A 26,084-nucleotide genomic window follows, 5' to 3' on the forward strand; every position below is an offset into this window, starting at 1 on the left:
AAAAGAAAAGGACTGGAGCAGCATTAGAGTATGTCACAAATCAAACATTAAAATGTGTTTAGATTTAGGGCTTTGTGGCCCTCCAGCTAGACATCACTTTATGAAAATCTGGCCTCCATATCTATTATAGTGGACGATCAGCCCAGGACATAGGAAAAGTTAACTAGCACTGGCTTTGATTATATGAAAAAGTTAAAGCAGCTTTCCATTGTATGCTTCAATAACCCTACATTGCTTATATAGCCAAAACCCAAACCAACAACTTCTAGAACCCTGCAGCAGATTATTAATTTTCTAACAAGAAGCCAGCAATTGAGGCAGCCCATCAATTGGCTTAAATAGCTGATGATGCAAAAAAGGCAGTCAAATATAGGACCACCTAAAATAAGAGAAGTTATAAGAAACTATACCAGAATATATAGTGAATAAAGTACCCCCTCTTGTAAAATATAAGGATATTATAAGTTACCAAGGAGTTTCATGACCATATAAAAACACGAGGCCGAAGGCCGAAGGTCAGGAAAGGTCAGGAAACTCCGAGGTAACTTCTAATATCCTCATATTTTGCAACTGGGGGTACTTTATTTATTTATAAGTTTCGGTGAGTCATGACAGAAATGACATCAGAACTCACCGTTTATAACTGATGACATCAGAACTCACCGTTTATAAGGATATAATTTACAGGATATTCATGGCTTTTGTGTATTATATACATATATACCTGTAGGGGATCAGACAAATCCTTCCCCTGTTTTTATGTCTGTGACATCATCCAGCCCAGTGACAGGCTGGTGAGCCATCCAATTGGCTGGGTGCCCCAGTGCATCCTTGGGAGAGGGGGAGAGCCTGACTTTGTCAAGCTAAACCTTGCTAGGGCCCAATAGAATAAGGTATAGGCTGACTCACAAAGTAATTAGGTGTAGATAGTGGTGGTATCATGTCTTTATAAATGGTTCTTGGGCTCGGTCTCAAGCTTGGACTCAAGCTTGGACTCGGGGCTTGGGTCTCAGGCTCGGGTCTTGAGCTCGGGTCTCGGGCTCATGTGTTGTCTCCCCCCCATAAAATCTACAGTGGAAGAAGATCTGACTTAGACTAATGATTAAGTGAGGAGAAATGCACACAAGCATTAAAAATATAGGGCTAAAACATGGGATTTACCTTGAATTGGTATGGTGGCTTGGCAACTTTAATATCAATATTTGAATCATTGCCCTCATAGAACCTTCACAGAAGTAGATCAGTGATACCACTATACATAGATCTTTTTTTCCAATTGCTTGCTATCAAGTTGCATATTGTAGCCCAGCACTGAATGTTTAAAAACCGATACAAACCAAACTATCCTGTTAAACAGCCCTGTCCTCTAAATATTTCAAGCTTCCCAGTTTCTGCACTGCCGTCATGCTGATGCTAATATATCCTTAGAGAGAAAACTTAAATGAAAAAGCCCTCAAAGAAAATGAGCAGTAACAGTTGGTGAAAACATTAACACAGAGAGAGAGAAACAAAACAGTAATTTATACTTTCCTCCATAAATCCCAGCGACCCTGAAGATGATTTTCATTTTAAATTGTTCATAGGCAAGGAGCGCATACAAATAAAGAAACTTTTTCTCAATAGCACAGCAAGGGCTCAACAACAATACAAGAACGTGGATCTTCGGCCGTTTCTCCTTAAAGGGGAAATAAACATCTGCATTCAACATGATCACAATAAATGTTGCTTGTGTAGAAAAAGTGTTCAGGGCTTTAAGGGGCAATGAGCCAACACAGTCACTGTGGTGGGATCTCAAGCTCTAATGTATTGCAATGCCTAGCTCACTGACTCTTTAACTTCAATTTTACAGAGTGTGTTTGCTAGTGTCTCTTGTAGAAGTGTTTACCTTCAAATAAATTGTGAGTCACTTTAAGCAGGCCAATTTCGGTTGCGTTGAGTCTCCCTGTGAGAACTGAAGCAATCAAAACACTCTGTGCGTCATCAGCCTAAAACGATCTGTAACTCCTAGTCATACTGGGGATTTCTCATCATCTCTTATAGCACACATTCCTATTTTAGAGGAATGATGTGATCTGCACTTCCACATCGTCTAAAGCAGTATTTGTAGATATTTTTAGTTCATGTCCCCTGAGAAGGTCCCAATTTTGGCCACCGTTCTAGCATTGTTCATGGTAAATAGGTAATTAGCTCCAAACAAAACTAGGACAGCATACATATTTCATCTGAAATATCATAATTAACCTTCATGTTAGGATTGTGTGTGTATCTAGGAGAGAAAATAGCAATTCAACCCATTTTTTACCTTTACTGGTCTTCAGACTGTACGAACCCATAGGGTTAATGTGCCCCTAAGGCTTTAAATCCCTACACTTCCTCAATCTCCTAGTTGCTGGGCAGATCCCTGTGTATCTAGTTATGATTTACATATCCCAGTTATTGGCCAAGAGGTGTTGTGACTACTTCCTGTCATACCTTGGTATGTGAGAAGGTGTGGATCTTCCTCTTGGCTTCTGGTTGCTGATCCATCTGGATGTTTCCCGGGAGCCTGGGTACAACAACGCTGAGTAAAGCCAGTTTTACTAGAAGGACCAGTACCTCTAGAGAGAGATAAGTTGGGGAGCAGGGACCCTGTGAACGAGGCTAGTTAGTGACAGGTTTACTATCTGTTTTACACGTAGTACTCTCTAGGAGAGTAATGGTGTTCATACACGGGCCAATAAAAGCGGCCGACAGACCGAGTCGGCAGCTTATTGGTCTGTGTATGGGGCCGTCTGACGGTCTTCCCCGGTCGATATCTGGCTGGAAGTCGATTGGACAGGACTAAAAATCCCGTTGGATCACGGGCCGCATCTGTTCGCTGATGCAGTCCCGCAATCCGACCACTCGTTTACCCTTCGTTATGATACAATCGTTGGGCCCTAGGGCCCATGATTGGATCAGCCCGATATCGTCCACCTCAAGGTGGGCATATCAGGGAGAGACCCGCTCGTTTGGCAACATCGCCAAATGAGCAGATCTCTCAGTGTATGGCCACCTTAAGATAGTGAGGGAAGAGAGAAAGAGCAGCTTTGTGCGCCATCAAGGAGGTGTAGTAGGGAGTAGCTTCCCAGGCTGTAAGAATTGCCTACAGTGAAGGGACAAGTATAGGTTGTCAGGCGTTAGGTTCTCTTCCCTGACCACTCCAGACCGCGTGTGAGGTATCTCTGCCTGGAGGTGCTGTACTGTCTTGACTACATCCTCAGGGGACCTGCATGGTGTTAGCTCTGATGTAGTGTCCTAGCCTTATGCATTAGTGATGGGCACCCGACCCTAACCCACCCTCCCTCCACCCGTGCCCGCCCGAGCCAATGACATCACAAACGGGGCGGGGCGAGCAGGTGCGTGGCTATATATATAAGTGGAAGGTGGCGGCGGGAAGAGGAGGACGAAGGGCTCGACCCTGACCCACCCGCCAACAACAAATGGCGGTGCAAGGCCGGTCTGAACCCGACCAACCCGCAGGTAAACCCGCCGGTCCCGCGGGTTTTGGGCCAGCCTGCACATCACATAAAACTATACATAAGTACATACCATACCTTTTGGCTCCATTGAATCTGCTGCTGCATTCAGAGGCCATGCCTGTCCTGATTGATCTGTCCTGACAAGGAGAATTTCATTGTCTTTATTCAAGTTGGATCCCTATAAAAAAGAGAGAGGAAATATAATTTGAAACCTTTTAAAATGAAGAAATAAAGCATAGGCAGCTCTGGCCTAGTGGCCTGTAAATGAAACCAGCTTGGATTAAACGAGGCTATATTGTAACACAGAGTATAAAATATACACGTAGCTAAAATGTTAAAATGATTTTTGCACAGAGCAAAACTATCTAACATTTACTTGTTGCTCTTTCCTGGAGAAGCTGACCTTTTTTTCTTTCTGTAGAGGGTGTTAAATTATTCAAATGTGCAAAAGGCTTTTAACTTTTATTGCTAATGAAAGACTCGCTGTGCCTTTTTTTCTCCCTTAAACAGAATGATTAGGCCACTTCAATAATGAGATTTGTGGACGGGGAAAAAGGAATAAAGCAAATGGTGTTGAATAGAATCTAAAAGAGGCTTTAGTTGTGAGAAAAATATACAGTGAGCTCACATAAAAAAGTTCTTATACAATCATGGACAGCAGGAGATATCTAAATAGATAATAAAGGAGACATTGGGGCTCAATCAACACTTCATTAAAGATGGTCCACTCCAATAAACCGAATTCATCCCCAGTATAATCTGGATTGTAAACTGGATCCCCTTCCTACTACAAAATGCAGTTTATTCAACAGTCACTTCTTAAAGCTACATACCTGAACTAAAGAAAGATAAAAAATTGCATCATGCACAACACAATGTTAATGTTACCCCGACACCCACATTCCAGACCGTGCAGAGTAACTGTAGGAGGAGAGGACAGTACCTGGCGCTTATGACATGATGATGAAATCCAAAAAGGTCAGTGAAACTCTTGAGCGGACTGGAGGCCATATCTGGACAGTGGGCTTCCAAGATGGACAGTGCTTAAAGGAGAACCAAACTCTAAAAAGGAATAAGGCTCAAAATGTCATATTTTATATACTAAATATATATTTAGTATATAAAAATGTATATTATATTTCTATACTAAATTTACTGCAAGGTTCAGTATCTCTATAGCAGCAATGTTCCAGGCTTCCAAACTTGTCAGAGGAGCTGGCCATCTTGGATTTTGCTAGGAGTGTCAGTGACACTGCACATGCTCAGTGGGCTCTGAGCAGCTGTTGAGAAGCTAAGCTTAGGGGTCATTGCAAACTGAATTAATTTCTATTCAGCCTTATAAAGTGACATTTATATTCTATGTGTACTGTATATTGTGAGTGGGTCCCTAAGCTCAGTAAGTGACAGCAGCACAGAGCATGTGCAGTGAATCAGCAGAAAAGAAGATGGGGAGCTACTGGGGCATCTTTGGAGACACAGATCTTTACTGCTAAAGGGTTGTGGGTGCATTGGGCTGGTACAGAACCCTAAAACATAATCTGTAGCATGTCTAATCTGCTTCTTTAGTTAAGCTTTAGTTCTCCTTTAAAGGACCAGTAACATACTTTTTTTTTTTAAAAAAAAAAAAAAAATTGTTAATATAAACAAAAAAAAACCACAAACACAAATTAAACTTTTAAGTCGCTAAGTTTTTATTAAGAAATAACTTACTGTAACTCCGCTTGCACTCCTATTCAAAAAAAAGTCAAAATGTTGACGATCCATCATGCGGCGCTCGATTTCTCCTCCCTGGCTATCTCCTATAAGGAAGGCAGATAAGAGAAATCAAGACAGTGGAAGTTATTCCTCACAACGGTAAGTTATTTCTTAATAAAAACGTAGCTATTTTAAAAGTTGAATTTGTCTTTGTGTTTTTTTTTTGTTTTATACTAACGATTTTTTTTTTTTTTTAAATTTATGTTACTGGTCCTAAGGTATTTAAATATAAGGGGAGTAAATGTGCATAAAGGACTTTTGATTAACAACCTAAAACTACAAGTCTATTAGCTGAACGCCCCTCTTAGGTTGAAGACTTGAGAAGACTTTCTTTCTTAGGCCTAGAACTGACAGTACTGAACTATTATGGTGTTTGCATGTCAGTCAATGGAAGGCGGCAAGTGCAGCTTTGAGTCCATTTTTGTCAGAAAACGTCCCTTATGCCTTACCCTTAGAATGAGTAAACTGGGTAAAGCATTGTAAATCATCCAGAAATCAGAAAAAATGACAATAGTCCTGAAAGCTCCCATGTTGTTATCTCTTGCAATGAATACAGGCCTGGCAGCGAACTCCACTCTTCTTGCTGCTATTTATAAAAGAGAACTAAATTGCCGGCTCCTTGCAGATAACAATTTCACTACTCATTTTAAAATAGACTACCGCTAGAGAAGGAATAAAAAGAATGAATTGCAGCGCCATCGGCTGAAACAGACTGTTCCGCAGGCTTCCGAGCGAGCGTCTCAGATGCTAACAATGAAAGCACAGACAATCAGAACTGGACACGAACATCAAGAAAGTCAAAGAAAAGATACAAGGCTATTCAGATAAAACATTTATCATTTATCATGTCATTATTGTTCATTATTACAGATGCAAATCATTCGCAAAACAAGAAAATACTTGAGTGCAGCGGCAAATGAAAACCAGATAAAAGGCTTTAATCTGCTTCCTTCTGTGCCTCAACTGCAGTAAAGATTATACTCCTGCGCTTTATAAAACGTGTTACTGTATGTGCGACTAATGTTTTTGTCACTTTATGGCAAATCTTCACGCTTATCTCTCCTTTAATGGGGACTTCAAGCAAAGCAATGGCTTTTCTTTTCATAAAAAAGTAAAATGTATTTTGAGCAACTTTTTAATAATAAAAAATGTTTGATGATTAAATGTAATTGTTGCCTATCAGTTGCTGTCTATCTATTTCAAGTTTGAGAAGACTCCCATAATGCATTGCACTGCTCTATTATGGTGGCAATACCCAGCCTGTTAAGGTGGCCATTTGCCACTTGACTCTATAGATCTTTAGAGCCTGGCCACGTTAAAAGATGAGTGCGAGTCATGATCGGATCATCCATTAGGGCCAACAATTGGATTATCCACTGGGACCCTCAGATACCCATTGGGCAAGTACTGCATCAATGATGTAACATTCTCTTTACCCAATGGGAATTTCTTACCGGCCCGATTGATATGTGGGGATTTTCGGCCAGATATCTGTCGGGCAGGCCAGTCAGGTGGTTAATAAGTTGCAATTTAGTGATGAGGGATAGAGTCGCAGCTTTTGTCAGCTCGTGTAAGGCCACTTTTATTCTTCTTCACAGGTCCGTTAATAAGCATAAGAATAAGACAATAGAAGAATAAGATAATATGAATATATCATATAATATAAGAATAGGAATATAATATATACTAATATAATATTTATAAGAATAAGATATAAATAAGATAATATAAGAATAAGCTATTTGGAGTAGTGGATCGAGAAAAGCCAACTACTGGTACAATCTGTCAGTGGTAGCAATGGTACAAGCCTCAATAAAGCATTAAGCGAAACGCGTTGGCATAGTCTCCGGCATTTAAAAATTCTTCATATCTCTTGTTACCCTATGGCACTGAAAGATTTGTGGTTTTTCAGGGAAGCTTAGTTCTTACCAATAGATAGCAAGGTAACCAAGAGACCACAGTCCTCAGTGTCCTACTTTTTCCCCGCGTGGAGCCCCAGGGCCTAGAAAAAAACCTGGTAGTAGTTTCTCTGGACTTCTCCACCTAGTCTCTATTTTCATTTTTCCTACTTTTATTTCTTAAATGACGGTTATGGAATTTTGTTACTTTTAAATTGATTATTTAATATGAACTCATCCTTTTTTAAAACACTAATCAGCACTAGCAATTTTTTAACTAATTCTTATGAACTTTGAATCACTGACAGCCTGAGGCTGTATTTGGATAAGCACTAGCACTTTAATTTAACTAAATCTATTGGAGCATTTGGAATTTCTGGCTCACTCATAGTTACACAGTAAAGCATTAGCACTTTATCCTCCTATTTATATTGTTGTAAGACAACAGTGGTTATTTTTCATTAATGAATTGATTTGTTATGGGTATGTGATTATCAATGCAACTGACAGTTGCAATAGCCATAGAACGTTAATAGAACAAGCACTGGCACTTTAAATCAATACATTTTATTATATAATCAAAATAATTAATTAAAATCATTAATGAATTCCACAGATGATAATATAGAATCAATTTAGTAATTAAGGTTTGAAGATATTTATTGGCACACCATATCAGTGATAAAGAATTAGTAAGTGTTTGAGGGTGCGGGGGTTTACTACCCTTTCTCTTTCCTTTCGCATAAATTATTTAGTAATTCACACCTTCTCCTCTCAAGAGAGGTGAGTTCGAAGTAATTGATTAAGACCGCTTCTCCTTTTTTACTAAATAGTAAAAGCAGTCATGCATAGGCAAATGGATTGGTTAATTTAAAAAAAATGTCTTGGTGTATACAGGGTTTCCTGATTGGTGCAACATGGCTGATCCCAAAAGCAGCCACCAGGTGTCACTGCTGTGCTATATAAAAGGAGATTGCCATGTGCTCACAGCCATTACTGCTGGAGGATTCCTACTTTCACTTTCATGTAGGAAGGTGACCAGAACTCATGAAAAGATGTAAGGGGCTTAAAGGGAGTTTGATAGCCCTGTGGGCTGATGCAGGGTACTCCAAAAGCCTGGAAAGCTCAACCATGCCAGTTTGGAGTTTGCTGGACATTTTTTGTGCTCGCACTATGGATAGTGCTGGGAGATGTAGTTCTGCAGAGGAAGATATCGGAGTGCTCGTGCTATAGACAGTGCTGGGAGCTACAGTCAGCTTTGGATTTAGCAACAGTGTGCTTGCGCTATAGACAGTGCTGGGAGCTATGTCATGGAAGCTAATACAAGCTGCATATGTTATGGAATGGATTCATTGCTGTGGATGCCTGCTCCAGCTCTGTGTGCGAGGCCTCGGGTGAGTGATGCCAGGGAAGGGTAGAAGAAGAGAGGATCCAGCTATATTCCATTTGTGATATGGGCTTTGTTTATGCCTGCCACGAGGGAGCCAATACCTAACCGGAGGAAAGGTATTTTGGGCTGCTATTGCTACTTGGTCCCTATTGTGCTCTTTGCGGAAAAGGGACAGAGACTCTTTGTCTGCCAAAGGAGTTGCGGGACTTTACCTGGCATGGAGGGCCAGGAAATGGACTGCAATAGGTTCTGATGGGAGTGGGTTATATTTGATATGATGTAAATGTGTTTTACTTCCCATTTGAATTACACTTTCCTTATATAAAGTTATGGTTTTTATATAATGAAGTGTGTGTTTCATGTTATTCCTAATGGGACTATCCTCAGGTGTATTCCGGGATCCCATACAGGGGTCCCCAACCTTTTTTACTTGTGAGCCACATTTAAATGTAAAAAATAGTTGGAGAGCAACACAAACATGAAAAAGTCCATGGAGATGTCAAATAAGAGCTGTGATTGGCTGTTTGGTAGCCCCTATATGGACTGGCAGCCTACAGAAGACTTTGTTTGGCAGTACATCTGGTTTTTATGCAACCAAAACTTGCCTCCATGCCTGGAATTCTAACACAAACACCTGCTTTGAGGCCACTGAGAGCAACATCCAAGGGGTTGGAGAGCAACATGTTGCTCGTGAGCTACTGGTTGGGGAACACTGCATTAGGTAGAGGCACTGCCCGAGAGAAGAATTCCCAGTACCCTTTCACTTAGCAAAGGAGACTCAGGACCTGTAAGTCAGTGAATAGTGTGATGTACCACTTTGGCACCAGGGGGTGGCCAAAAATGGGTTACATGATCTTCATTATTATTATTTTAAATAATTAGCCTTCCCGTTCTTCCTTTTTACAACCTGGTTGTTGGGAATCACTGACCCTGGCAACCAAAAAAAAAAACAGAGGGAATATGCAGGTTTAAATTGACTGCAATTGTACTGCAATTTTTATTTGGTTCATCTTTCTTTTCAGGAACTCTCCTACTGATCTTCCATTCTGACTTCCAAATAACTACCCGTCTGCTATAGTTATTAAGTTCTTGTAACATTTGTAAGTGAACTCAAATACAAAATATATAAATAAGCTGATGCTCCGTAGGATCCTGCTACAGTAGGATATAGGAACAAATATCCTACAATTAAATGTGTGTAGTGAGTAGAAAATGAATACAGACTTCAAGCAGCCATGGGTTACTAATATGGCCAAGTATTCCGAGCCTGGTTTTGCTCAGGACATCATGCAGAGCGCTCCTACATCAAGCTTAATGTGCAAATCCATATTATACATTCTCTTTAGAGGCGTAATGCAAAAATCAATTGCAATCTTAGCGGACATGCTTGGTTTGGTCCTGAGACAGAATCCCTAATTATCAGCTTTGCTACTTCTGAAACTCAGAGATGTGACCAAGAAACATTCGGGCTTGTTTTACCTTAGAGAAATGAACAAGACAGAGAAAGGGAAACAGCAATGGCTATCTTTTCTTACAATCCTGTTCCAAAATACAGTACATAACAAGCCTCTATCACAACGGCTGATAATCTTACTTTTTTATCCACAAGCAGCGACACACCAGGCTTTATCGACCCCCAAGTTGTAATGAACAGAACGAGAGGTCTGATGAAGTGCTTGACAGATTACTGACAGCAACAATGGAAAAAATTGCAGAGTCTAAAAATGATAGAGGCTTAGTTTTATGCCAGTAATAACGCAGTTAAATTTATAATGTAACTATTCCGGTTGTTAGAGCTGTGTGCCCACTTGATAAGAGGGATCTGGTCTGAAAAAGTATAGCCTGATATACAGTATTAGGATATACTTTGGGTCCTGAGCAGGATACACTGATTTTATTCTGGCATGTAATCTTATTTAATTACCAATGAGCGCAGTATGGTGAAATATATATATATATATATATATATATATATATATATATATATATATATAGATATAGTTATATAGATATATATAATACACAAAAGCCATGAATATCTTGCAAATGATATCCTTAAAAACTGTGACTAGTGATGTCATCAGTTATAAACGGTGGGTAGTGCTGTCATTTTTGTCACATGACTCACTAAAACTTGTGTATTATAATAAATAAAGTACCCCTTGTTGGAAAATACGAGGATATTAGAAGTAACCTCTAAGCTCCATGACCTGTATAAAAGCAGTCGGCCTTCGGCCTCATTTTTTTATATGGTCATGAAACTCCTCGGTAACTTATAATATCCTTATAATTTACAAGAGGGGGTACTTTATTCACTATATAATACACAAGAGCCATGAATATCCTGTAAATGATATCCTTATAAATAGTGCTTAGTGATGTCATTAGTTATTATTGAATTAAGCAATGTCATTTCTGTTACATGACTCTGAAACTTGTGTATTATAATAAATAAAGTACCCCTGTTGCAAAATATGAGGATATTAGAAGTCACCTCGGAGTTCCATGACCTGTATAAAAGCACTCGTGTTTTTGTATGGTCATGGAACTCCTCTGTAATTTATAATATCCTTATATTTTACAAGAGGGGGTACTTTATTCACTCTATAATACACTGTATATTGTGAGTGTATCCCTAAGCTCAAGTAAGTGACAGCAGCCCAGAGCATGTGCTGGGAATCAGCAGAGCAGATGATGTAGAGATAATGGCGGCATCTTCCAAGGCTTATTGGCATATTGGCCCGTGTGTGGGGCCCCCCAAACGATGGGGCTTCCCCAAACGATATCTGGCCGAAAGTCGGGCAAATCTCGATCAGGCAGGTTAAAAAATCCAGTCGGATCGCGGCCACATCTGGCAGTCCCGTGATCCGACCACCCGTATGGACTGCATTATGATCCGATCGTTAACCCCTAGGGCCCACAATCGGATCAGCCCAATACCACCCACCTCAATATGGGCATATCGGGGAGAGATCCGCTTGTTTGGCGACAAATAAGCGTCCCTGTGTATGGCCAGCTTAAGGTGTAGTATGTCTAACTTATAACATTCTTTGTTGTCAACGAATATGCAATTGCAACTTTGCACTGGTGAAATGTTTGTATCTGAGGGGGTCCAGTGAAAACTCCACGATAATGTAGACAGAGACGTTGATGTTGTTTTAAGAGAAAAAAATTACTAACATGTATGTGGAGAAGTGTACACGGACGATTCTAACCTGCCCTTATGAAAGTGTTTTTTTTTTTAAAGACTATTGTAACACTCTCTTGGCGACCCCCCTGGTGCCAAGGTTGTACCAGCTTACCAACTCGGGTCCTGAGTTCCCTTTGCAAGGTGAAAGGTACTGGGAAAACTCTTCTCTGGCAGTGCCTCCACCTAATGGAGTCCTGGAATACTCCTGAGGATAGTCCGATTAGGAAACAAATCACTTACACACTTTATTATATAACAATATAACTTTATAAAAAATAAGTGTAATATTAAAGGGGAAGTAAAAGGTAACGTTTCACACACAAATGCATTTAAAGCATGACCCACTACCCTAGAACATGTTGCAGTCCAGTCCTGGTGATTCCCCCGCCAGGCAAAGTCCCGCACCACTCCTTTTGGCAGCCCAAGAGTTCCATCCCTTGTCCCCATAAGAGTACAGTCTAGGTAGCGCTACCTGCCCACATGCTTCCCCACAGGAAAGTGTTGCTCCCACGTGGCAGGCTCACAAACAGCCTATTTCCATAAACAGGAGATCGCTGGATCCTCGTCCTTTCCTACCCTTCACAAAGGTAACACTCACCCAAGGGAGTCACACAGATGGTAGTCTCACACTGAGCTGATAGGCATCCACAGCGATGAAGGCTCCAGACATCTTCTAGTCGAGCACACACAGAAACATCCTAGATCCTCTTTCTCTGCCATTCCAGGCAGACTCACATAGAGATGAAGCAGGCATCCAGATTTATCCAGCTCCCAACACTGTCTATAGCGAAAGCACAAAACGACATCCATGCTGAACTGCATCTCTCACCCATCTCTAAAGGTGAATACAGAAATCCGGCATCCAAACTCCAAACCATGTTAGTTGAGTTATCCAGGCACTGGAGGATCCTGCCCAGCCTTTGGCAGGCCTATTGCACTCCACTGAAGCCTACATTTTGCCAGTGTTGTCACTATATCCAAAGTGAAACAAAGATCTGCAGCAGATAACAGCAATCACTGTAACATGAAACTGTAATGGCTGACAGAGCACATGGCATACCCTTTTATATGGTTGCACAGCACCACCTTGTGGTTCCTTTTGGGATCAGTCATGCTGCACCAATCCAAAGGCTCTGTCCCCAGAAAATTCAGACAGAAAACCCATATCTCAGGCCATGAGGCAGGGGAGGGGCCCTTAAACCCTTAAGGTCCCTACACTATTTATGGAATATATGATTACACAAACAAGTTTATTATGTAAAAGTGTTATGTCACTTACGTCTCATATTTGTGTCCTCTTTCACTGTAAAGTGCCATGGGACACAATTATATAAATAATATTAATTGTTGAGCTTTACTTAGCATTTAAAGGGATAGTGTTGTCATATTGCATAAAACAGTTTAATTTTGGGGGGAGACATGTATTTTACTGCTGCCACTGTGCATGCATATTTTGGCAAACAACTGAAGTCCTATCTTCCTATGAAAGGAATTCTGTATATCACAACCACTGTCCCACAAGACATAACATAATGCCAACCTCTCAGTAATGAAAGCTAAAAAGCTGCAGACGTGTGTTCCAAGGCTACCGACTTACTTCTGCATCAGACCTTCTCTCTGTTACAGGAGGTGTTTCCTGAGGCTTCCTTTCTTTCTGTTGATGGGCTTCTTCTAGCTGGTCTCTCAGTTTTGATGCCAAAGCCTAAAAGAATAAATAATAAATGTTTTTTGATGTAAGGGATCACACAAATCCTTCCCTTGTTTTTCTATGACAATATGCAGCCCAGTTACAGGCTGATGAGCCATTGATTGGCTGGGCGCCCCAGTGCATCCTTGGGAGAGGGGGAGTGCCTGACTTTGGAGCCAAATGTACAGGGTTACAGACAGAGATTATAAAGAGATCTCTGATGCAGCAGTCAGAGAGATTCAGATCTGTGAAGAGTAACAGTGCTGCTTGATAGGAATTTCCAGGGAGAAGGAAAGGCTGCATTTTGCTCTGCTTTGAGAAAGTATTTGAGCATCAGGGAGAGCCAGTTTCTATCTCCTGCCTGTGGATATTTTGGCTACTGTGTGTTTCCCCAGGGTGAGGACAGGTCTTGCTCGTGTACCTGTTACGTGGGAGCGGCTACTACTTTCAAAGGGAAAGGTACCTTGGGGCAGGTAGCGCTACCTGGGGACATAAGAGCTCATGGGGAAGGGACATTGAACTGATTGGAGTGATTCTGCATTAATCCACCCAGTGTGGGACTGTGGCATTGAAAGACTGTGCCAGGGGTTGATAGTCCACACAGGTTCCCCAGAGTGAAGTGATATTGTGTGATTTGCATTTACAGTTAATAAATACAGTTTTACATAAAGTTTATATTTGTTTTATTGCAAACTGTGTGTGTTTTATTTTTCCTAGTGGAAATCCCCTGAGGTGTGCTCCTCAGTGTTCTCTAGGTGAAGGCACTGTGCTGTAAATCCCAGTTCCCAGTACTTTTCATTCGCAAAAGGGACTAAGGGCTCTGTATTTCCATGGGTTAATTGCTATTTAAAGAGACAGTAATCAAATTAGGGTTATATTGTATTTAGACTATAAATGTATAGCTGAGATTTCCTTTTTCTCTGTAATAATAAAACAGTGCCTTGTACTTAATCCACTTGTGTTTACTTAATGTTTACATGACTTTATGGTAGACTTAACGTGTGAAAATCCAAATTACGGAAATCTGTTATCCAGAAACCACCAGGTCCCGAGCATTCTGGATAACAGGTCCCAAACCTGTATTATGTACCTATATGGGGAACATAAACTCAGCAAACAAAGGTACTTTTGAGCACCAGCGCAAGTTACTAGGTTTTTTATTTGTTGTTTTTTTTTCATTCAAAATTGCTTTGGAGCTACTTACAGATTCTCTGGTTTTGTTAACTCAATATGTAGTCTGTTGGGACCTGTATACTGGCGTTTTGGTGCAGAAATACACCTCATGTACTTCACTCAAGCTGACAATGATTCTGGGTGCAGGCAAGGAAGAAAGAAGATGCCAGAGTAGGGACCGATTCTCAGCCGGAATTTTAACACAGGCCAAGAATCAGCCCCGTCTGGCATTAGCCTTAAAGGGCATGGGGGATTTTATCTTTTAGTATGTTAACTTTTAGTATGTTATAGAATGACTAATTCTAAGCAACTTTCGAACTAGTCTTCTGGCTCTTTCCCTCTTTCCAGGTTTCATATAGGGGTCACTAACCCCATGTAAAAACAAATGCTCTGTAAGGCTACAAATGTAGTGTTATTGCTGCGTTTCAATACTCATCTTTCTATTCAGGCTTCTCCTGTTCATATTCCAGTCTCTTATTCAAATCAATGTATGATTGCTAGGGTAATTTGGACCCTAGCAACCAGATTGTTGAAATTTGCAAACTGGAGAGCTGCTGCATAACAAGCTAAATAACTTAAAACCACAAATAATAAAAAATGAAAAATAATTGCAAATAATTTGCTCAGAATATCACTCTCTATATCATACTAAAGGTTACTTTAAAAGGCAAACAATCCCTTTAATCTTTCTAGCTGTGATCTAGTCTACTGGTCATTTCCAAATGTTTCTCTGATCCTGCTTAAATTCTGTGTTCCTAAATCCTTACTTATGTACCTGACTAAGCCTGTGATGAATTCATGGTTCAAGCATCCTAACTATATACTGTACCGATGCTTTGGATCTCTGGATTGCATACTGGCCTTCTGTTTCATTTATTCACGAGTGGGTTCTATTTTCTCCCTTTTCAGCAGAATGCTCATGGCCCAGTGTATCAGTGGTGCCCAGCCTATTTAAACACAGCCCTTATTTCCTGATATTTTCTTACGTATTCGATTTAGCCATGGAAATGTTGACACTAGAAACGGTTTAGCAGAGTTCTTTATACAAGATGAGATGCAAGAAGTGATCGCTGATGACAAAATACAGTTATTTCCGTTGAAAAACTGGCAGTCATAAATTCAAAACCATTGCTAAGGGAGTAACAAAAACCCTAAAACGGTGCCAATAACACTATTAGCAAGTCTTTTATTTCAAATCTTTCCCGTTATGGATGATTTAGGTAAATTATTTATGTACACATTACAATATTGCTCGTGTTGTGAGATTACAGTTGCTGCAAAACAGAAATACAAGTGGGACAAAGGATAATGTTTGGAACTTTTGTTGCAACCCATGTTTGTTTAAAGGGTACGTTTTATAATGGCCCATCAAGTTTCCCCCTCTTATCAATCCCCCTCTTATCAATCCCCAACAGAGCAAAAAGCAGAGCAGCTATGCAAGCAACATCATGTGTGGAGCAAATTCTAGACAGTATTAGGGCAGAGACACACGTGGAGATCCGGGGAGATTTAGTCGCCCCGATACAATTCATCTCTTCTTCCAGCGACTAATCTCCCCAAACAGCCTTCATGCCAGCTAGAATATAAATCGCCGGCGGGATGGCACTCAAAGCACTTCATTTTCCGAAGTCTCCCGAAGTTGCCTCACAAGGAAAATTCGGCACCTTCGGAAAATGCAGCACTCCGAGTGCCATCCAGCTGGCGATTCAGATTCTAGCCGGCCGGAAGGCATTGCGGGGAGATTAATCGCCCGAAGAAGAGGAGATTTGTCGCCAGGTGTCTAATCTCCCCATGTGTCTATGCCCTTAAAGAAAGACTGCCCTGTGCACACCCTGGCCTCCGTTATTTAACCTTGGTTACGTTGGAAGATGGCTCCCACCAGTGTTCTATAGACAGTAGTGATGGGCGAATTTATTCACCAGGTGCGAATTCGTGGCGAATTTGTAAGATTCGCAGCCGGCGAATAAATTCATGAAACGGGCGCGAAAATTCGCCGGCATCAAAAATTAGTGAAATTCGGGAAACGGCGAAAAATTCACGAAACGGCGCCGGCGTCTCTTTTTTGACGCCAGCATCCTTTTTTTTACGCTGGTATCCATTTTTTTGGCGAAAATGCGTCGGCGTCCAAAAAACGGATGCCGGCATAAAAAAGGACGCCTGGCATAAAAAATGAGACGCCGGCGCCGTTTCACGAATTTTTCGCCGTTTCGCGAATTTCACTAATTTTTCGGCGAAGCGAAATAGCACAAATTCTCCCATCACTAATAGACAGCAGAGAATTTTCAATGGGGACAAATCTCAACAGGGCACTGCTGAGATTTGTCATCAGAACCTAGCCACACCCACAAGCATGACATCACTCTCTGCTCAAAGCTGTGTCAGGGATCGACATAGGTTAGTAACCGGCTAGACCTATAAACGAACATATGGTACATAGGGACACTTTTCTGTTAAACTTTCCCAAAGCTATGTTATAACCCCAAAGAAGAAAAAAAAAGAGTGTAAAGAATCTAACTAGCCCAAAGCCAGCAAGGAATTCAAACCTCAGCAATCTGGTTGCCATGGCCAACATTACCCTAGCAACCCCACATTGATTTGACTAAGAGACAAGAATATGCATAGGAGAGGCCTAAATAGAAAGATGAGTAATAAAAAGTAGCAATAACAATACTTTTGTAGCCTTACGGAGCATTTGTTTTTTAAATGGGGTCAGTGACCTCCCCATATGACAGTTGGAAAAGTTAGAAAAAGGCAAGTAATTAAAAAAATATAAAAAAGACAAAATTAGAAGGCCAATTGAAAGGTTGGTTAGACTAAGCCATTCTATGACATGCTAAAAGTTTACTTAAAGAGATGGTTCACGTTTGAGTTAACTTTTAATATGATGTATAGAGTAATGTTATGAAACAATTTGCAATTGGTTTTCATTTTTTATTATTTAAGGTTTTTGCATTATTTAGCTTTTTATTCAGCAGCTCTTCAATTTGCATTATAAAAAATCCGGTTGCCTTAGTAACCATGCATTGATTTAAAAAAGAGACTGGAATATGAATAGGAGAGGACCTTACTAGAAAGAGGAGAGATAAAAATTAGCAATAACGCTACATTTGTAGCCTTAAAGAGCATTTGGTTTTTAGATGGGGTCAGTGACGCCCATTTGAAAGCTGGAAAGAGTCAGAGGAAAAAGGCAAATAATTACAAAACCATAAAAAATAAATAATGAAGACCAATGGAAAAGTTGCTTAGAATTGGCCATTCTATTACATATCAAAAGATTACTTAAAGGTTAATCACCCCTTTAAATAAACCACCCCTTTCATGATTTTTATGCTGTAGTTTTTATTGTTACATTACTGCAAATTATTCACTCTACTATACTATATACAATGTAATTCCTCTAAGCTGAACCAGGGATCCCAGAAGTGATATCACCGTTGCCAAAAGTCATTCCAGGGTAGATCAACTAGGTCAGGGGGGAATACTTGTTCACGCAGGGGGTGGATTGCAAGCCTGCAGTCAAACACCCCCCATGGTAAGGGAATTAGGTATTTTCTACCTGTAACCTGACTGCTTTTTGGGTATTTCACGGTTAGTTGACCTGGTGCAGGACTCTACCGGCAGCACTAGAAAAGGAACGGAGAATTGTATTTCTACTGAACACTTTTTATTTTTTGTCTAAATATTTGTGTATATAAATATGGAGTTACTCAATTTAAGTGCAAGGTTTCCATGTTTATGTTTTGTCTTCTAATTTATACTTTGACTTTCACTGCTAAAATCTTATCGTTCTACAGAAGTGCAATTTGGTGCACAAACAAATATTTTTCATATTCCTGCTCTATGCCCTTGGAAATGAAAAGAATATGTGTGCATAGATAAATGGGGTTTAGATTGTTATCTTTTTTATGGATTGGGCGCTGAGAACAGAATACCTTAAAATGCTGACCTTTCTTAAAGATCCTTCCTAATATCAAAGGAACACAGAAACATGAAAATTGTTCAAAACAACATGGTAGAACAAATAGCCTTCCAAGAATTGAAACATGTGAGAATTTGAGTTGGAGGTCACTGGAACAATCCATGGGCTCCTCTTACTGTTCAGTCCTTTCTACTTGCTACCTTCAGGAGCCATCAATGATCTATAGGAGAAAGGTCCTGTTACTTTTTTGTATCTAACATGTTGGTTTTCTTTTGAACGGCCACCACCACAAAGTAATGAAGAAATAACCCACATAATTCCTGCAAAGGAGGAGGGAAAAAATAAAAACAGTGTGATAAAGAGCAAATATATACAAAGCGTAGTCATGGAAGCAGTTTCACCTCAAAACATGGTCTACAATGACAAAGACAAAGCAGGGTCTTTAGCCTTCTAAATCTTTTGGCCATATTGTCACAGTGATAAATCTTGTGCTCTTTTTAATCCCACACGGATTCCTCCTTCTTTTGGTATCTGTATCAGTAACAGGAAGACTGTGGCTAACCAAAGCTAAGATTAGTATAAGTATATCTATGGGTCAGTCAACAAAATCTAGAAACAAAACTCGCATGTAGGCCGGAGAACCTCACCCCAACGTCTCCATGCTTCCAAGCTCTAGAGACCTAAATTGATGTTGGCCTGTAGCTTTAACTTTAAGATTCCCCTATATTTAACCTTCAGAAACAACTGTAATACATTATAATATGAAGTAATGGTGCATTCAAAATAATTTAAAGGGGATCCCTCGCCCTAAAAAATTATTCCCAATCCTATTTTATCACATTAGTCAAGCAAGATGAACTTTAATTACACTATAGACATTTTATGAATCTTGTTTCCTTCAGTCTGGGAATTCATAATTTTAGCAAAGAGGCAGGAGCCATTTTGTGGACACTGTTATTAAGACAAACCTTACATCATCTCAAAATCTTATTTTTGCACCAGAATGGGGGACCCGATGTCCATCCCTGGTTACACAATTAAATGGTAAAGAGAACTGGGGGAATGTGAGGAGAGCAGTTACATCTAGGAAGTGCTGAATGGAAAGTGAAAGTAATTGTCTGCCCCTCCTCTATGCCTGAGGAATAGAGGAGGGGCAAGCAATATTTGATTGACAGCTGAGATTCCTAAATGAGTTTACAACTTTTTTTAATAAAAAAATGTTTAATTTTAAAAGGACTTTTATTATACAGCTTTTTATGTCTGGATGACAGGTCCCCTTTAAGACAGCATTTTTCAGCGGAGGTCTGGCAGTCACCAGTTTGTTTCCAGCAACTGCTTTTGGCTTCACTACAATGGTGGTCAAAATCTTTGTGCAATTGCCAGCTTACAATATGTATCCCAAAAAAGGTACAAGAATGGGACCTATAATTCAGAATGCTCGGGACCTAGGGCTTTCCGGATAATTTGGCTCTTCATACATTAAGACTATTGGATAATCATGTAAACATTAAATAAACCCAATAGGCTGGTTCTGCTTCCAATAAGAATTAATTATATCTTAGTTGAGATCAAGTACAAGTTACTGTTTTATTATTACAGAGAAAAAGGAAATCATTTTTTAAAAATTTGGATTATTTAATTATAATGGAATCTATGGGAGACAGCTTTTTCATCATTCAGAACTTTCTGGACAACGGGTTTCCTGATAATGGATCCCATACCTGTATTACATTTATATACATTTTTTTTAATATCAAAAGAATTACGCTGCAGCAAAGTCCTTGTTCACTGCACAAAATCCTTCGACCCATGTACTGTACATATTACATTTGCACATCAATACTAATATTAGGATAGCAGGACCATTGTGTTTAATAAGCACATACAGAGATTAAACAACATTTAATGTTTTTCATAGAGTGCAGGACAATATAAAGCATAGAGATGGTTGTGTGTAAAACAAAGAGTAACTAAGATATATATTTTCTCTTTTCTCCTTATTCTGTAGAGAACAGCGGGTGGTTATCAGATCAAAGACTTTTTTTCCTTTCATATTGCATTTGGGACTAATTTGGGAGGACAGGTCTGAAAAGGAAGATTTTCTATTTTGTGCAGCACAGAACCCAGTAAAATTATCTTTTTTTTAAAAAAAACTACTGTAAACGCATCATTTTATATCAACACATGAAGAAAAGCAATTATGTTTAAATATATGCCATGAGTACAGGTAAACAGTTGACCATGAAGCCCACACTATAGATATAATAAAACAAAGTCTTGTTTTGAACTACATACGATTTGAAAGAAGGAGAATACCTTAGTGATTGTGGTCCTTCTTTCAAGGACGGCAACTCCCTGCTGTAGGGATCTGGCTCAGTTTCCTCCCTGGAATCCTTCCTTTCTTTAGACAGAGAGTCCTCCTCTTGGGATTCTTGGTTCTTCTCGCTACAGTATTTAGATGGTATCTTTTTCCAAGATATTTCACCCTCATTACTTAAGGGTTTCTGGAAACTAGGTTTCTCGGAGTTGTGGGGTTGTTGCTGCTTCTTCCCGCTACAGCCTTTAGATGGAAGCTTTTTGCAAGATATTTCACCCTCATTACTCAATGGTTTCTGGGTACAAGGTTTTTCAAAGCCTTAAATAGCAGTTACCTCATTAGTCTCTGATATTAAAGGATCTGTCATCATCATCAGAGGGTTTTAAAAATGGAAGCTTTGGTTTCAAGGACATATTTTATCCAGGATTCTATCTTCAGATGCTTGCGTTCTTCTGTGTTCTGGTTAATTTCTATTTCTACTGGACTTTTTATTATTCTTGACAGGAATATGTATTTACTTATTATGATCCGTATGGCGAAGCTTCTTTTGTCATCAGTGTGCTGGCCCGACCTTGAAACCTTCTAGACCGATCATCCTCATGGGATTTTCTCCACCTCTCTCTCTCTGGCCATCATTAGAATTCTGTGAAGCTGCCTTTTCTGCTGCTTCTACTTTCTTTGGCAAATTTCCGTTGACTTTAAGGAGAAGGAAAGGCTTCGTACACTGCGAAATGTTAGGCACCCCCAAGTGATTGTATATACTTACCTGAAGAGGATCGCTCCGTGGTGTTCACTGGTATAACCCAGGGCTGGTGCAGTTTTCTGCTGATAGGAGCACCAGCCTGGGGCTTCAGGTAAGTCAATACAATCACATGGGGGGCCTAACATTTGGCACCCCCAAGTGTACGAAGCCTTTCCTTCTCCTTTTATTGGAATGGAAAATAAAATTAAACCCAAGATATTTGTATTTTAAAGAAGTGGGTTTTTCGTAGCATGAATATTGTACAGTAGTAAACAGCTTCCAGACATTGCTAAGACCTGCAGTTTTTAACTGGAAGAGGGCCACAAACACAATCATGCATTTGAGACAATAAAGGTTGCACAGTTATTCTCACTCTATATCTCTCACTATATCATCAAGGCTTCAATTTTCCCTTTCAGATTTTTCTTTCATCCTCTCATATGACTTTTTTTAACCAGCCCAATCCTCCATCTTCAACATGTTTCACTGGAACGGAAAAGGCAAATTATTCCTCTAGGCCATTCTAGAGGTCACTCGAAAATGACAAAAGGGTCACTTCTGCATAGTTACTGTACATGGTATTTCTGTATATTTACAAAAGATTTTGTCTAGGTTTTGATGAACGTTTCAAGGTTGCAAATATTCTTCGCACAAGACATGCGGGGCAGGTAGATATAGTGGTAAACCACTGCATACCTCTGCAGATACCCATAATAAGACTATATATGAAATATTATCTATTATTACACAGCAAGCTGGTAGCTTTCAATTTTTAGGCTTTTTTAAACAGAGATAAAGTCCAAAGACTTTCTGGAAATACCCAATACACTGACTGTCCTTGTCCCTCTCTATGATGGGGTAAAGATCTAGAGCCTCTGCCCAATAAAAACAGTCTTTTTTAGAAAGTCAATGCTCTAGAGTCTAGATAATGAACAGAAAATTCGACAATTTGGAGATGCAGCCACTAACAGAGCTCTCTAGCATACAGAGGGTTTTCGGGGATGCCGGTATATACAACAGGGCCATTGGCTAGAGATGGCTGATGTACAAAGTATATCCATGTAAGACCATTTTGGTTATAGAATGTAGAAGCAGGAAAAGTAGGTTGCGATGCAATAATTACCCTTTTTCACTGAATCCATATCACCCTCCTCTGTTGGCAGCCCTGTACCATTATACTTCCAGTAAGGGTTCAGTTCTCTGGACAACAACTTAATAGCTAAACACATTTACGGAAATAAATATACTTGCCTTTAGGAGGATAAACACTTATGATTTAGTATGCACATCATGAAGACATAAAAAAAGTGAAGCACGTTCAACTACAAAATAGCTTGGAGAAAGAACACACTTTTTGGTTCATTAAAGTCATAAAAACGCGGCTTGACAGTAAGCCGCAAGTCAGATGTACGATATAATAAAAATCCAATTTTCTGAGAAATAAAAGCATGTTTATAAAATAAATTTACTATAAACAAAGTAACAAAGCTAATTGGTAAACAAGTTAGTTACTTAGCATGGCTAAACACAGGCAAGGAAATGTAATAAAATTACAGATGTAAGTTTTCACAGAGGACCAGCAAAAGCTACAAGCTGATTGGATGCTATGTTATAGGGTTCAAACTTTGAACCCTATAACACATCTTGGGTCAAATTCTCTAACCTCTGAAAATTCGCCAGCGACTGCTTCGCTCAAAGCGCAAACACTTCGCCAGGCGTAGATTCGCCAGGACAACGCTAATTCACTAAAATCCGAAATTGCGTCCAGGGTGCCGAACGCTGGCTAAGCTGTGCTAGCGTTACTGCGCCAAGCAAAGTGAAGTTGCGCTAGCATTGCTTAATTTGCATACGGCGGGAAGTTAAATTTCAATGGACGTATATGTTGCAGCAAATACATTACATTACACAAGCCCAGGGAACCTTAATAAAATAAAATAAAGTTGTTATATTGCCCTACACATGAGCCCAGTGTATAGTTTATGTGCCATACATTAGAAAATGTAGGGGGGAAGCCGGTTACCCCAAAAAAAGTTTACGCTCTTTTGCAGCCTATCACCCTAAAAGAGGAAAAGACGCCAGCGTTTTTTGGGAAAGATTTTCAACAAATTTTTTAGGAACTCCTATCTACTCTATTGCACTTCGTTTGGTCTGAGGTGGCGAAGGTAAGCCTGGCGCAAGAGGTAACGTTTAGTGAAATCCGCATCTTAGTGAATTTGCGTAGTTACGTCCATTCGCCAGAGTGCAAATTCGCCTGGTGTTAGGGAGCGAAGTACCGCGTGAGTCTATCTCCTTCACTAGCGAAGTTATGCCAGCGACCGTTAGTAAATCAGCGAAGTTCCGAAATGATGTCACGCTGGGGAATTTTCGACAGCGTTAGTCACTTCGCACTTTGTTAATTTGCCCCTATGTCTTTGAATGCCAACCAAGTAAAGGAGAAGTTAATGTTAGAGGGTTTTGGTGGGTGAGAAAACCAATCCACACATATAGGATAAAATTCTTGTCCGGCTTTATTTGGTATAAATAAAACAACAAACAGGCATCTATTACAGATGTACTCCTACTCTATGACATGTTAGATCACCTAATGATATGTGTGGATTGGTTTTCTCACCCACCAAAACCCTCTACATATAATGTCCACTGGATGGAGACCAGTACGAGGAACCACCACATTGTTATGGACTGGACACGATGCAGGAGTGGCTGCAGTAGGGGCATGTGAGTTCTTTTGCTTCTAAATCCTTGCTAGAAGTTAATGTTAGGCCAAAGTCACAAGGTAGTTTCTCCACCAGAGAAAAACCTGGAATTGCCTCAACTCCACTTTTACCAGTTTACTGGAGACGTCCATTGGTCATGGAAGTAAAAAATGCATTAGAGACTTTTCCATTAAACTCAATGGAAGGCAACAACTTCAGTCCTCAAATCAGCCTAAGGATGATCAGACACCATATGAGGGGCCATACATGTATATGGTAACATTTACTGCCAAGCTGCAGGTCCTCCATACTTCTTTTTGGCAAACCAATGTTGTATGTTCTCCCTGTTGTCTAGGTTTCTTCTATGGCTTCAGTGTCCCCTACTGGTGGATTCTTTAGCTTTTAATGAGCTTGTGACCCAAGTGCATTTGGAATTGTGTGTATGCAAAGTGTTGGGGTAATATGTTGACACAAGTAATAATTCATAATAATAATGGAAAGCAAGGAATGGGGGGTAAGGATTTATATGAAGAAGATCTGGATGATAGATTTTTTGACAGTAATTTTGTAGACTTTGCAGAAAATAAATGACTTAGTGTCACCACTAATCAAGTTATATTGGAATAACTGTCAGATTTCTTTATTTAAAGATATATCAGCTAGAAAATAATAAAGTGTGAATCACTTGTCAGGGCTGCAGACTAATAAAATGATAAATGGGTGCCACATTTATGTAAGGATCTGTATATTTTTCACTCAAGTACAGATATATCTCACTGGAAAAAATGTTAATTAGGGAAAATGCTTCTCCAACTGCTTCATAATGATTCTTGGCCTTGAGAACACAGGAGGCTGAGGAAATGCTTTGTAAAGAGACCTTCAAGCACCAACAGGTTGTTTTTTGTTAACCCAGCCAGTACCATACAATCATATGAAAAAGTTTGGGAACCCCTCTCAGCCTGGATAATAATTTACTCCACTTTCAACAAAAAATATTTTTTTTTCCAGGAACATCTGAGTACTGGGGTGTTTTCTGAACAAAGATTTTTAGTGAAGCAGTATTCAGTTGTATGAGATTAAATCAAATGTGGAAAAATGTGGGTCCCCATGTACTTTTGCTAATTTGAATGCATGTAACTGCTCAATACTGATTACTGGCAACACCAAATTGGTTGGTTTAGCTAGTTAAGCCTTGAACTTCATAGGCAGGTAAAGGGTATTTAAGGTTGCCAATTGAAAATTGTGCTTCTGTTGGACAGCATGGGATCATCTAAGCAACTCTCAGAAAAACTGAAAACAAAGATTGTTCAGTATCATGGTTTAGGGGAAGGCTACAAAAAGCTATCTCAGAGGTTTAAACTGTCAGTTTCAACTGTAAGGAATGTAATGAGGAAATGGAAGGCCACAGGCACAGTTGCTGTAAAACCCAGGTCTGGTAGGCCAAGAAAAATACAGGAGCGGCATATGCGGTGGATTGTGAGAATGCATATGTATATTCTAGTTTAATTCTAGTTTAATTATATTCTTCAATAGTGCGCTTAATAGGATAAAAACTATCTATTGGTTAAGTATTCATTCTGGGGTATAGTTTCCGTTAAAACACATGTTATGTTTTATAAACAATCGTTGGCTGAAACAAAGTAGCCATGCCTAAAAATCTCATTGTGATTCCAAGTGCTTCCAGCCTCTTGGCTGCCTTACCCTTCCTGCAGCTTGGGCTTTTTCATTCTCCAATGTTTTCTCTTTTTGTTTTTCCGCTCTTAGCGCTGCAGCTGATGTCTCTTTCACAAGCATAAAGTCTAAGGTCATCCACTCTT

General features: G+C 39.8%; 1 pseudogene; it reads right to left on the minus strand.

The window, feature by feature from the left end:
- Positions 1-1,616: 1,616 nt before the first annotated feature.
- LOC108709021 lies at positions 1,617-26,084 on the minus strand (annotated as a pseudogene).

This window comes from Xenopus laevis, chromosome 2S (genome assembly GCF_017654675.1).
Source record: "Xenopus laevis strain J_2021 chromosome 2S, Xenopus_laevis_v10.1, whole genome shotgun sequence".
NCBI lineage: Eukaryota > Metazoa > Chordata > Amphibia > Anura > Pipidae > Xenopus > Xenopus laevis.